Genomic DNA, 16,303 nt, shown 5'->3' with positions numbered 1-16,303 from the left:
AATCAGGTAAAACGGATATCACGAGAGTCGACGCAAGAATAAAAGAACAAAGAATGATAAAGAGAGAGAACTAGAGAAGAAATATTTAAGGGAAGAGAAGGAGGCAGAACAGAGGCTCGAGGTTGATGCTTTTCAACGTTTTGTTTCGAAAAAGGGTAGCTGACGCATGCACGAGATTGTCGAAGAATACAAACTACCTCATTTCCACCTTGTCCTTGACGGAACGGTCGCGTTAACCAAACCTTTAGGCGGCTACTTCTTCGTTCGCGTTCTGAACGAATACGTTCGACCGATGCATCCTGTTCGCTATACCTACGTGGTGAACGACCTAAATATCTCCATTTGTCTTAAAACCATGAAATTGTAATGGGACCGAACGACGGTACGCGGAACAGGAATAAATGATCGGAATATTTGTTAGAGGAAAGCTTGCTTGAGCATGTCTGGTCTACCAGGAGGAACGAGATTGCGTTCTAAGGTTTTAATGCATTGCCAACTGCACTAGTTATGTATGATCGTCTAGAAGTCTAGACGATCGATATCGGTATCTTGACGGTACGATCGATAACAACAGAATGCAACTATACATATAAGAAATTGTACAAAAAAGATATAGGCAAGATATTTATATAGATTAGTATTTTGAAAGGAAAAGGTATGCTGACAAATGTGCAAGTATTTTAAAAATGAGTTGTGAAATATATGAAATGATATACGTTAATTTTATTTTTGAGAAATTATATGCCGAGATAATTGTACAAATGATTAAGTAGCTACCTCTATCGTTTCTTGCGAAATTACTCTTTTGTTCAAAACTCTCCCAAAATGGCGCCTTGACCGATTGTCTTCTTGAATAAAACACAAATGAGTACACGAACAGGATATTGTATCATGCAATAGTCACGAGCTAACAATAAGATTCGGTTGTGTCCGACTTTCATGCTTTGGACCAGTACCGTTTTAATTCACGTCACCGGAAGTGACGACTCGGCGTCAAGACAGACGCACAAAGAAGAAAGAAATGTTGGAGATCGTAGTGCAAAATCTAGGAATTTGAACAGTTACAACATCTGTGCAGATATCTGTGGATGATTATAAATGGCGAACTTAAAAAATTTAATTTCTATAATTATACAATCGACTTCAAACTAAAATAATAGATAAATTATCACGAATGCTGCAACACTCCTGCGCTTTTAATTCAAACTTTTTTATTACTATCGTACAAATAATTTTTCTACAGTAGCGTTTCTCTTTACAACGCTTTTCACTTTTCTCTCCAAAATTAAATTTTCATCTCGTATTTTCCATCCTATAATACTTTATAATGTTTTAAATGAGTACATTCTTCTTAATTATTCGTAGAAACTATATTAGACCTACAACGATTACTTAAAAATAATGCGTATACGCTAAATTATGCAAATATGCAAATAAGTAATATACTTATATATTTATATGCACAACTAACTTATAAATACTACCAAGAATGTTCATAAAAACTTGCATTCATAAAATTGTATAAAGCATCAAACTATAGAGAAATGATTTATACAAAAACTATTTTCATCCGACTTCATCCCAATAAGGACACGGACCATACATCTTTCCCAACATCTAACCAATTCTTCTCTCCAGTTCCTATATACTAGCCCATAATTCGCATAAAAACAATTACCCCCATATACGTGTAGGATACTGGCGGGTATGCCATAGGAACGACACCAAATCCCGTGGAAACTCCGTTTCATTTTATGCAACACATTACACGGGACTGTCATAAATAGCCGCGGTCCCCGAAAGTCCTGTTACATGGCACGGGACCGTGTCCACCCAAGGAAATGGCGACTAAAACGGGAGGTGAGATCGAAAAGAAGACAAAGTTCTCACGTTACGCGCACGTGTTGTGTCGAGAAGCGTGCACGCGTGCATGCGCATGCACACACCGGTCTGTAGCGCGATACACGTGCACTGTGTCATCCCATGTACGGTGCACATCTCCATATATACGCGAGCGTGTCCTTTACGCGAATCAACGTGCACGTACGATTACGTTCCCGCGGCGGCGATACGCGTTTCTCGCTACATAATGCGATGCACGCGTTTTTCCGCTAACTTCTCCCTCGTTCTCCTCTCCGCAGTTTCTTTCCTCTCTTTTCTGTTACGTAACCACCGTGACCGCGACTCTTCCTGAACGTATGTACTTGACGTAACTCTTGTCCACGGTGCGGTGCACGTATGTAATGTACGTCAAGGAAGCACATCCTCCGGGTGAATCCCCCGTCCAATAACTGTACCTACACGCCCAACCGGGGACCAGAGCCGCTGTCAAGCTATGGTTTCGCAAGATTATCGATTTATCAAGCACGATCTCGATAACAGACGCTACGGCTCCTGCTGCGGCAAGCGTGCCAAGTATTTCGGAACACGCCAAAAATTCTTGTAGTCCGCGCAGGCGCAGTCGCATCCAATCCACTCGCGCCCTCTGGGCGCAAGAGCAAACTGAGATGGCGCGGATGATTAAACGAGGGACTTTCGCTATCTCGTCTATCGATTATTTTTTCTAGTGATTTTTCGTTTTACATAATTCCAGGCTCTTTCTCCCACGGTAACGGACGAGATGCTCGGGTAACAGAAGGGGAAAATAAATACAGTAAGACGTATCCTAACCGTTCTCGAAGCGGAGAGAAACGAAACGAGACTTTGCTCGCGGTATCATCGGAGCGTATCGGCAGGAAACCAGAGTGTTATACACGATTAATCTCGAATATAATCATCTAATGTAGATACTTTATCAAAACGACTAACGCATTCGATAGAGTATTTCAACGGAATACTTTTTCCCTACTATTTTTCTGTACATAGTTCCAGTCGGTTGAACCTGACTGATTGCGAGAGAAAGAAGAAACATAGGGGAAGAGAAGAGAGAAAGAAGGGAAGGGACGGTCATCAGACATAATCCGCGTGCATTGTCAGGGCTGAAAGATCGATCATAACGTTTGCTTCCTTATTGCGGAAACCTATCCATCGACTGACACGTAAGTCAGAGTTTGCATGTCCGATAGGAAATCATTGTGTCGGAAGGGCGTGGGCACTCGCGCGCGCCTCCGAGCCTGGAAGTGGATTCCGCTCTTTCTCTATTCTTTGACGAGCAATGAAAATGCCTAACTATCGATGACGAGACCGTCTGCATACGAATCGAAAGGGATATAAGTATCTACGTATTCCGTGATACGCTCGACACTCGATCGACTCGCGTCATGGAGCAAAGATTATTACGTATTTCATCGAGCATTATGCAACCACGGATCGCAGAAAGCACGCGGTATAGAAGTACACGGGAATGCGTGCGGCAAAAATGCGGATGCTCGTTAATCGATCGTATCGCGAGAACGGGATCAAGGACTGGTATTGGAAGGTGATCTCTGACCTGATTGGGAATGCAGGTTGTCTCAAGAGGATGATTATTACGATATACAAAGATATTCTTGGTTGTGAAATATTAAATTATAGAAATTTTTATGTGAACGTTCCAAAACTTTTGTTATTAAAAAGATTTTTAAGGACTAAGCTACCCGAATAGTATAATAGTTAGAATATATTAAATTATTGTTACTTTTTGTACATATTTTTATACGGACAAAAATATATTTATCATTTAATTACTTAATAACATTTTTCAGTGCAATATGTAAGATACAGAGTGAAACAGTTAAACAGCTTACTTTTATTCAAAAAATTGGACAATAGCTTTCATGAAAGAATTTTAAGAAATAGAGCTATCTGAACATGTCTCTATAATATACTAACTACTTAAAAGATACCATTAACAAAAAATGTTTACGTAGATTAAGATCAATAATTTGCTCTTTGAACTAAAAGCTATAAAAGCACTAGCTAAATTTTTATTCATATACGATTTCTAAAAGTTTTGATTCGCATTAACAGGTTTAAGTAACATCGGAGCAACAAGAGAAATCTGATCAGACAAACGAATTACTCTTAATAGCAGAACTCGGAGGCAGATACTTCCTGCGTTTGTATCCAGTTTACACCGAAATTATGATCACGCACGGTTATGCGTACTCTTTCCGAACAACAAAAACAGAAACAGGCAACTGTGTGGACAAGTGACTATCTACACGACTCGACGAGTACAGTTATGTCATCATCTTCTGTCGTCGCAGGAAGTTACCGTGGAGCAAAGCATAGGCAATAATTAAAGAAAATTACAAGTAACTGATCGTAGGAAAGAGTAATTTTACCATGAAAGAGAGAGATGAAAAACTGAAACGATATGGAAAGTAGGAAAGTTACGAAAATCTTGAACAACTATAGATTATATACGTGACAAAATAAAAATTCTCTTCAAATGCTACCCATGAGGCAATATATAACTGAGAAACTTTCTGAGAAAAACATCTATAGGACAAGGTGATGAATTGAATGAATTGCGTCGCATAGCTACATTTGAAATGATAATTATAATAGCTTTTAAAGAACTTCGTTCGTTTTGTATTTATGAAATAAATGGAAATTTTATGATAATTTAACTGCTCGATTAAAAAATACACTCGGTACTTATATACTTATTATTTGCCATAGATCTCCAAAATTTCTTTTTCAGAATACTCAAATTTTATTTCTCTTTTTCTTCAACTAAAATAATTAAAGTGATTCCGTATTTCAAATCTTTATTTTTATTTTAATTTCAAATCGCAAATCTAGGATATATTAATGATAATTGATCCAAAAACTTCCCGCAAGGCCTGTTTACAAGCGCATGCTCTATTAACAACTCAGGAGACACGACCAGTTTCCATGTGAAATGAGAGAAATCCAAGGAGCTCCGATTTAACCGACTTAAAATTGTAGTGACACGAACGAATCATTCGTAACGACACGCGTGCACACGAACGATTAAATCATATGGGTTTCACGGCGTAATTGCACGCACGTGGCACAGCGCGTGGCTTCCCCCTGATTGTATACGAGGCGCGCTCTTGCGGTGAAAAAGCCGTGCCATTGGCTTTCGTGCGTTTCGCCTGACATTCACACCTGACATTAGCCTCGGCAATAATCCGCGTAATTCTACGCTTACGAAGACGTACAACCTATTAAAAGAGCCAAGGCTCGAAGCCGGGAATCGCTAATCTGAGAGGTTTAAAGGTGAAGCACTCTTTCGCGCGCGTTCGTGGTGATGCTAAAGGTGATGCTGGATGTTGGGTGGATGGCAAGGAGGATTATGGTATACGAGTGAAGACAGCGTGAATTGTTGATGATGGCGAAAGGAAAGGGCTTTACAGGATTTAAAGACTTTGAAGTTATGAAATTGGGCTTTTTCAGTGGAAGATATTGAATGCAAGTTAATATACATGTGGCTTTGACTGATTTAATATAACGGACAAAGGTATATGTAGGATTTATGAGAAATGACGAAGTTAATTCAGTTGCATCAGATACCTCTTTCCCTAATTCAATTGTCCTCAAAATGAAAGAAACAGGTAACTCGAAATATGTTTCGTCCGTAAAATACTAGCTACAGTATATGTATTTTAACTTTCATTTTATAAAATAGCTATCCATTCAAACGTAGGAGCGTTAACAAATTCTTGCATCTAGAATAATTAAAGTTGATTCTCCGATTATATGGAATCCAAAAATAGTTTATACTTCACAGGATGTGTTATATGAAATCGTTTGATTTCGCCAGTACCTGATGGAATTCGTCGTAATATCCTCAACAATTTAAAAACTACAATTGCATAATACAGTCCGTACAATGCAATCTCCTGATCATTTATTCCATGCGCGACATATTACACGACTAAAAATATCGCTAGACGTCAGAAGACAATACTTGTTTTCTATTACATCGTATTGACACGATGCTCTTCCCCGTTCATCATCTTCTCGAACGCGACCTCTCTCCACCCCAGTGCATGAAAGCTCGCGTCCGGTCACGACAAAACACCTTTCACGCGAAACGCGCGATTAATCAACGACAATTTGCTGCCGGTGTAACCTTTACTTTCCAGGTGAATTCCTAGGAGATGCGCAGTTCGCGCTTTGTCCTGGGCCAGCAGCAACACTGCGGATAAATGAAGAAGGATCGGCCGATGATTGTCAGGAAGGAGCACGCGACGAGGATGGCTCACGAAGTGGAAGAAGGACCGGTCTAGGAAAACTCGAACCTTGACGAAGTACTCATAAATATGTCGCTCCGAGAGAATGCGCCGATGGTAGCCAATGCGTCTACTACGACTGCGGAATAAAGGCGTTTACACAACGCAGGAACGCGTTGTTACCTCTACGAACGGTTAATTGTTCGGTTCGATTCTTGTAAGGACAGGGCGGTTCGAGCTTTTAACATTTACCGCGGCCTCGCGGTTGTAAATTTATGTCGAGATGTTATGAGCGTTTGAATAGAACACGATGTTTATTGTGTTGAAAGGGGAATGCGTTTGTGCACGAATGTAACGTTAATCCGTTGTGAATTATTTCAAAATGTTCTTCTTGCTTATAAAGGGAAAGGATTGAGGAGCGTATAGAATATTTGACGAGTAATACACATAGAAATTAGCAAAATTTTTCATGTTGCTTCATAAACGAAGTTATGAGAATTGGAAGGTTAAAGTCAGCATACAAGCAGACTTCCACCTCAGATACAAACACTGTTCAGGTTGGGATGACAGAGGAAAGGCGCACTTGTAATTCAATTCGCAATCGAAGGAACGTTAAATGCCAGTCCAACCTCCTGAATACTTTATCGCACTTTTCAAACCTACCAATTATTCAAATCGAACCAAATCATAACTAATAATTCTCGATCATTCTTAAACATCCCTATAAAATTATTTTAATACGCGCTTCGTACATTATCGTCTGCTTCAAATCGTCCGTTCTCTATAGCTTATTCAAATTACAACATATATAGTCTCTTCAGCCTATAATTTGTTAATGATGTGAACTTCCCTTAACACGTTCGAGAGTGACTCTGAACGATGACTTTGAACAAAACTCTATCGAATGACTGAAAACTTTTCTGCTATTATAATTAAAAAATAAGTAAAACTATGGATGTAAAAATAGAAAAAAGAAACGTTTGTGACAATTTTTATTTAAAAACAAATGTATGTCATCCGCATTGTAGTTAAAGTTTTAGAAAGATAAATAGGCAAAATGATATTTATTTCATGCATGAGGAAATTATAGGTGTAACATGTATATAATAGATATAAACGTTATTTACACTTGTAATTGTCCGAGTATTGATTAAAAATACTGATGACATGTACGTGTTGTCATCGCGGCGCGGCGGTGTCAACAGAAAACGAATATTGCAGCACACGCTCTATTGAAGTGAACTTAAGTCAGTATACAGGCTACCAAACTGGAAACGCGTTGTCCAGTACTTCGTACTGCACGAGTGGTCAATGTACCGCACAGCTCGTATCACGTAACATCAGACCGCGACCACACGAGTTTACACACCCTAAGACAATGATGTACTTCGACCACAGCTGCCCCGCATACACCATTGTTGACGCGAACCACGTGCAAAAAGCAAGAGGTAGGTGACTTATTAGAGAGAATTAATAGAGTAACACAAATGTATCTAAATTAAAGAGGTGATTAAAAAATGACACAATTCAAACAAGATTTTCAAGAAAAGCGACAAATTATTTTAGAGCTTATTCTACGAAACAGCAAGTTAGTGCACACCGACAAAGTAAAATCTGTGTTTTGAAATCAGGTTACTGCTTGTTAAATCGTGCAAAGATAATTCTAGCCTTGAGGTAGCGTCGAGTTGCGTGACTACATCTTTTAGTATACAATGTTGACGTGTTATGGTTATGCAAATGCTATGAGAATGATGGAAAAAGACTAAGCTGTCCTTTCCCTTCTTTCATTTACGTGTATCGTTTGCGTTTTTATGATTCGCGTGATGCTTAGGTAGAATATCGACGCCGGAAGATAGATAAAGGTCAATGCTTTATTAGAATGTATAAAAATAATTTGTATAGAACAACTAATTTACTAAACAAATTTGGAACAAATTTGTTTAAACAAATAAACAAATTTGTTCAAAGGATATCTCGCAAATTGATTGAAACATAAAAATTGTCATAAAATAATTTTATTTAAATCATTTTAACAGTGAAAAAATCAGAGAAATTCATTGTTTAATATATTGAAGTTTAAATACATTTTATAGCATAGAGTTGAACGAGAACTATCGACGGACACAAAGATAAATTACAGGGCCTGTACAAAGTAACCACTTCTGCTACACCCTAGAACGATCCTCGAGATAAGTCAACTGGCCTCTCTATCGATTTCTAATCGCGTTTAAAGCTAAATTGAAGCGAGACGTGTCTGTCCACTCGGTGTATCTTACTTACTATATATCTAACGTAGAACCGTTAGGAGTTTCCTAGTATAAATCACTGGATTGAAAAACCATCGGAATATAACGCAGATACCCTGTACACCACATAATAAATATCCAATAAAGCAACGAATTCACTGGTAAATCTTGTTTTCATGGCGTAAATTTCTAACATGTTTTCGTTCGATGATACCAATTTTTACAACTGATATTTCATAATTATCGATCTGATTTTAAGCCTCTATGTAAATTTTATGATACAATTTTAGAATTTATAATCGTACAAATTTGTTCTTCGATGATATTAAATAATTTCAATAAAATTAGGATGACAATATATATATAGCTGGTTCAGGTTTTACACGATTTTAATGAAGTAGAGTTCAGAGAAAAAATATCCAATTTCCTTTTTACACAATCTAATTTGATGTAACATAGTTCAAAGTGCGGTTTTTAAAAATGTCCAATATCCATATGAGTTTAATTCACAATTAACGTTTCAACGCTTCACAATTGAACGTTACTAATTTTTCGGAATTTAACTATTTTTCTTATTTCATTCTCAATTTTATGACAAAGTAACATTAAATTCTAGAAATTCACTTCAACACATTGAATCATACGGAATTATCTTCTTCTGTTCCTTATCTTGAATACGTATGCGTGTTAGTCTTGGCTTCACATTTCGCATTTGAGATTTTCACCAAATAAAAGTGAAATTTCTCACGTACATCCTTATAAGTTTATAAAATAAATAGTTTTTCAAGAGTTTATAGAAATAAACACAAAATGTATAACCGAAAGCCGAGTAACGGAAAGTTGTATTAAAAAATCATTAGCATATTATCATCCTGTCAGTAACGTAGAAAACCTATGAACACAATGTTATTAACCTCCAACTATATAAATTAATGCAAATAATAAAGGCGTGTAATGTCGTGTATTGAATTATATTATTGTCATTGAACGAATCAAGTGAATGTGATAATATACTCGTAATATAAATTAATATACGAATTTTCTGCCATGAAACTCCATTTACCCCGTACCACAAATAAACGATTCACCATGTTCAATGCTTATTGTCCCATTATTCTACGTTACAACCCTTTTATCGCGCCACAACGTAATCCACGCGTTAAATTGCAACGTTTTAACGCAGGACGTTTTATCGTTAACTTGGCATACGAAGTTAACTGCAATGACAACGCGTCACCAACGTCGCTTCATAGCAATCACCTCTGTTCATTTAGGAATAGACGTACCTGACTGAACAAAACGATTCGGACGGAATCGACTACACTCAGTCGCTTAGAATGACGTAATTTCTGTTCCAAAGGCTGTACAAACACTCGTCGGTGCCACTCGAGACAGGCGAAAATCCAACATTATTTGCATAATGTCAATCGTTTCGAAGGTGTGATGACTAAATACCAGCAGCGAAGTATATAAATATTGGCGGCGTTATGCTTACATTTCACAGTTCGTTAGTTAATTAAATCATTGGGTGGCTGCAAAGTTTCCGTCGGTTTTTACATTATTAACCAATGATATTAGACTAGTTCTATACAGAAATTACAAATAACATTGTTCTTTTTAATAAACCATGATGGACACATAGGAACTGTTCTATATAATAACTACAAATGACTTACTTCAACAATCTATAAAAACCAGTAATTTTTTATTTATTTTGTGATAAGAATTGAAAGATGATCGTGATTAAACTTCATCCATACTATTATCCATAAGTATTTGCACATTTGCTACAATTCAATAATGTGAATTTGTTCGTATAGATTTTTCTAAAGGAATTTTTGAAAGTAACTAGTAGTCAATATTCTAATATAAGACAAACTTGGGTACTTGAGGTGTTTCCCCTCATTTTTTGCTAGATACTGACACGGTGAAAGTATTTGAACGGGGATTTTATTGCCCTATTGTGCTTGTAGCTATCGAGGAACATGTGAGAAATCCAAATGTCAGTTCATGAAATTAACTGGGTCATTCTGATAAAGTTCATAAATACGTAATACAGTAACACATAGCTAGTAACTTAATTTAGAATAAAATGAGTCTGTGTTTTTCCTCTATACGTGATATTACATAATACGATATCAAACGGAATACGGAAAGAACAGAATTTTTCACAAGCTTGTAAACACTGAATACTTGGCGTGTAAAATGAACGAATCCATCATATATTATTATTAGTAGCATTCATATTCTATAAAGTGAATGTTAAATTTAATTCGAATTTTCTAGTACGCATTGAATTTGATTCAGTCAGTGCCTGTAAGAAATAAACACGTCGATTATCAGTAATTACGGATAAGTTTCTCGTGAAACGTGCATCTACGTGCGGCGCATACGCGCGCGGGACAGTAAGCTACCGGCTTGGTCGGTAACTCGATTAACATCATCGCCGCGATCATCGGTGGCGATTGTGTTAGCATTGCCGGCCGTGCAACGTGCGCCGATCCCTCTTCCGACTCGCCGAGTCGCTCTTTTCAAGCCGATAGATCAGTTCATGGCTCACGCCTCCTGCGTAGCACGCGGACTACCTATAAAGCCAAGCGACCGCTTAACCTGCAGGAGATCGGACCTTAAAGAGCGATAGATCCTTACTTGGCGTTTGTCCACGGTGCAATTCTACCTCAGAGCGATTTTGATCGTACAAAATATCGAACGAAAGAGAACAATTTTTGGGTGGATGTTGATGTTAAAAGAAAAGGGAGTTTTTGAAGGAATATTGATGAGAGACGGACAAAACAATTTTCAATCGACTGCTATTCTTCGCGGGGAATTTTTAAATAAAAATGGATAAGAAATAAAATGAGGATATCTAAAGGAACATCGATGTGAGACAGAAGATGAGCTTTTAGACAAATGAGAAAGAAACAGAATGTTTTTAGGTCAATATTAATCAGTAACTTTGTTCTGTAGGTTCATTCTTCCCTCTAAATAACAAAATGTCTCATTTGTGTTTTTTTTTAACATTTTTCTAATTTATTTAGATTAAAGAAATCTCTTGTATGAAAATTGTGTAATTTGACCTAAATCGCCATATGATAAAAGAATTCTCGTTTTACAAATAAAAGCATCAATAAGCAGTATGTATAAAAAAACGGTTATATTTTCTGACATAACATAATACAAATAAAGAAGTCTGCTGACTCATTTTATATATTTACATATGTATCAAACTCCTGTAAACCGTCCGACTTAACCTTCCTCAGTAAGCGAACTATTCAGGAATCCAGAATATAGGTCCTCTTATAGGGCACACAAGAGTTCGAGCAAATTAGTTGGAAATTAGCTCGGTGTTCCTTATCATTAACGCTAATTGATTCCGCAAATAAACTGAAGAAGGAATCGAAGATAATTAACTGGGCTGCTTAGTAACGAGTATCATATTATAGAAAACACGTAAAAACTAATGAAGTTATTTGCTTTCTTCAATAATCCAAACTACTAAAGACTGGTTAAAAACCGACTACGAACGATAGTTCGTGATTCTGTTGAAACAAGCTACTTTCTCGTTTTTTCGTTAATCTTAACAGAGTGGAATTTAAATTATAATTATTAATATGGCTCTGCTTAGACGCCAAGTTGTAAATTGGAATTCGCGGAATAATAGACGTACGCTTCCGTAAAACGTACGTGTCATGCGATGTGGCTACACGTACCATACTGCTAATAAATATAACGTTGTTTGGATGAGTCAACATTGTTATCTGCTACACCGTATACATCGAGCAACGGGAAAAACAGAATGAAAAATAATGACATCGATTTGCATTTGTCCTTTATGGTAGTGTCGTTTAGATATCCTGTTGTTCAGAAATTTATTATCGAAACTTTTCGAAGAGATGTCATAAAATCTTGAAACACTGTAAGATTTTCAAATGTTGTATTTGGGAATTTATACAATGACTATGACATATATTGTTTTCGTAATTTATACATTCAATATTTCTAGCTAATGTATTAAATACGACGTAACCTGATACCGAAATCTTTTATCAAAAAAGCAGTAATAAAACAGCAGCGTGCATAGAAGTTGCATATTTTGTAAAAATATAGGAATCTGATCTATTAAGATTAAAGAATATCGAGTTCTACACGATGAGATTATAAGACTACAAATCAATATACATACCAATTTTATATCATGAATAGGATTGTAATTTGATTCCTCAGAAATATCATCCCCCAGATTTCAGAATCACCGACGGACTCACAGATTCTGATGAGAGCTTTGGTTCTCTTTCAACCAGACCGCATTTTTCTATTATCAAACTTCTCAAATTTGACGAAAATATGGCAGAAACATTATTGGTATGCCTAATTTCTCATTTCAATGATATGCCAAAGATTTTCTTATAACATTAAAAAAACGTCTACATCCATTTATACATATGAGGTGGATATGCTGTGGTGATAGTGCTGCTGCTGGTGTAGACGTCGCTGTAGAGGTACTGCTGCTCTTTTTTCTTTTTTTCTTTTTTTGCGTCCGAAGATTTGCACGGATTGAATTCGTTCCTTTTGTTTCTTCTGCATTTTGCAAAGCACGTCGTGGGAAGGGAAAATCGGACTACGGGTACCGGAATTTGAATACGTGGGTCCTGAACGTTCGTAACCAAAGGCGCTAATCACTGCGTTGCCGTCGTCCGGTCCTAGTTGCTGTCGAGTGCCGCTACACATATCTAGTATGCTAAAGCAAGAACATTCTTCGTTTCTAATCACTTGATCAACGTTTAGATATTCAAAGTAGAACAGCATTCTGGTAGACCTTTCGCAGCCGAAAAATCCTAACTTACCTAACAATGAATAAAAGAAGTACAGCATCCAGAACAGGTGGTAGCATGGAACGGTACCGAGGCAAAGTGCAGAAGTAGGAAATGCATCGGGAAGAATGACGAAGGCATTGCACCTCGGGCCAACAATAACAACGGCAATAACGGCTGTACAGAGGCGGACAGAGGCAGCGCTTCCCCATTCTTGAATCTTCATTCGCGTATTACTCGGTATAATGCAAGCATTACGCGTTGCTGTAGCCAGCCCTCTTCTGTACACTTTGCTAGCAAGCTCAAACGGATTTCGAGGAAAAATCTTGGCGAACCGTAACCTCTGTAACGACGATAGCGGCGTGCCGTAGCCGGAACAGACTATCACCGACGGGCTTGAAACCCGGCACGTCGTAAAGCGTAGAATCGCGCGCGGAACATCGAACGGAGGACCCGAGGATCATTTTGCAAAAGCCAATAACTCATCGTAGCCAGAGCGTCGTATAAATTTCGCAAGAGCCGTTGCGATCAATTCCGTCACGCTTCGAGCCGTATCATCTGGAGCGTGCACCAATGATAAAAGTGTCGGCTCGTTAACCTTATGTATTTGACTGCAATTGCGTTGGGGGGAGAAATTAATATTTCGGCTGAGCGTCGAAAAAAATTACTTTTGGAGTAATGTTTAGCTCCGCAAACTGCAGGAACATTAACATATTTTTGTTATTATTCGTTCCTTCATTTACATTCTAGAACCGTATGAAGAAATTTAGACGCTATGGCAAGGTATTATTTGTATTAATTAATTTGTATAGTGACGTAAAATAACATAGAATTTGTGTAGAATAGTGTAGAATTTACGTGAATGTGACATTGTTAAAAAATATAAATAAGACAACTTACATATTTGGTTTTTTAAGCTAAATGAAATGCGTTAAAATGATAGATATTTTAAAAAAGGTCTGTAATTTTTATAGTGGCTTTCTATAGGATATTTATTATTCTCATGTATGTGTTCCACCTGAAAAAGTCTATCATCTATCACTTAAAATTTTCTCTACAAAGAATACTGTACTTCCGACTAAAACGCAAGCACGAAATGTCAGCATGTCTGGTTCAGAACAATTACTTCACGATATTGCACCAGTGTATCACGACTTTTTGTATGTGAACGTAATGCTACAAACTCGGTTCCCACGATCATTTAAATACAATGAATTATCGATTTGATAAACGTTTTTCAGAAACATGTGCTTAATAATTAAAATTAAAAAACATACTGGCATGAACTACACGTGTATTTATGTAAATTAATTTAGAATACATGTAACAATATTATATATCATATTTAATAGAAACATGTACACAAATTCTATGAGTTATTGCAACAACATGTTATATTATTACATAGATCATCAGAAAATAATACAAAAATAATTAACCCTCAATTAATAACTCTTAAGGAATGAAGTCTTGTTGAATAAACATACATGTCATGAACAAGTGCCATATAGAAATCGAATTTATAAAAACTTCTATTTCATTTGATACAAATCCACAACCTACCTGTTAGAATAGTATAATTTTATTACTGCATAAAGTACTGTGGGATAATCGTAATTTCTAGCTAAATTGAAATTGGCAAGCGAGTGTCTATTATCGCGGAAATCAGCTCAACAAAGTTTCATGTGTCTCCATCTACTGTGATCGTATCCATTGAAACTTAACACGGCCATATATATTTGACACCTGTAGGCGTTCGGTGCCATGGCCTAACCTATAAATACGAGCCCATTCGATCCCACGAAAGAGCACAATGGCACGAAGCAACGACCTCGTTGTCGTGTGTCGTATACGGTCACGAGCGCACGAAAAGACCATCTTTTAAAGGTCGAGTGGGCGTCGGTGATACTTCGTGGACACCCTGTAACGCAGTAGGGACAGACATGTTATACATCCCAGCTATGTAGGGATACAAACGCAGGTAGGACCGGCCTTGGTCCAATGACCTCGCGATCAACAAAGAGGTCTGTCCCCTTACCAACGCAACTATCAAATGGAGAACATTATGGTTTCGTGAGTCAACGAACTTTCTGAACGTTTTACGATTCGCGTCACTCGAAAAGCTCCTATGTGTATAACGTTATACATTGCATGCTAATGAAGAAATTCGAATCGTTCTAAACGTAACACTAGGATCCGTTTGTACAATTAAATTAATATTATTAGTGAAATTTTAGAAATAACAAATTACAACTAGTAAATTATTTTTTATATCATTAACAAGTTTGATAATGAATTGTGAGTCATCTCTCTCTCTCTCTCTCTCTCCCTCTCCCTCCCTCCTTTTCTCTGATTATACTACTTAAAGTCTATAACCTATAATTTGTCAATTCAATAACACTATCAGCTGGTAAATTATTGTACAAGACAGTCCACAAAGTTTATTCAAAATGAAACTAATTTTGATGGCAACTTTGATTCTTTTCTCGTAATTGTGGATTAACTCATTATACCATGTTTCAAGGCATAAATTACGGAAATTACCAACACTATTTTCCAGAAAATTATTATTACTAAAATATTTCATCGTAATAATTTTTATATTATAGTCGATTCATTTGATATATTAGCTACATTGGCTACATTAGCTACATTAGTTGTTAGGCACCTGGAAATCTATTTAATCCAAGCATTTACTATTTCCCTTTTTTACTCTTATTGAAAATTAATAATTGATGGTATGTTTTGTTATATCTTAACTAAGAAAAATTATATAGAAAAGATGTGGTTTCCATTGGTTGAAATACAATCAATATATCTGCCATTGTTGAAAAATTGAGTATAATATGAAGATTATTATTTTGCTATTTCTATAATCTACTTAAAACAGATCGATTGATATATAATATCTTGCATTGCATGAAATGTGATTTTGCCAAAAATGTATTTAAACAGAGTCATGTCTTTCATGACAGTAATGGAAAATATAGAAATATACGATGAATTGTTATTATTTAGTGTCTTAGTTACTCACCTTGTTCCCATAGAATTCAACCCTGCTTGAGGAATTGAAGCCAAACGTTATTACCACGTATATGTTACTATAAATAACATTTATACG

Source organism: Bombus terrestris, chromosome 6 (assembly GCF_910591885.1).
Source record: "Bombus terrestris chromosome 6, iyBomTerr1.2, whole genome shotgun sequence".
NCBI classification, from domain to species: Eukaryota; Metazoa; Arthropoda; class Insecta; order Hymenoptera; family Apidae; genus Bombus; species Bombus terrestris.
Note: the sequence above shows the minus strand (reverse complement) of the source record.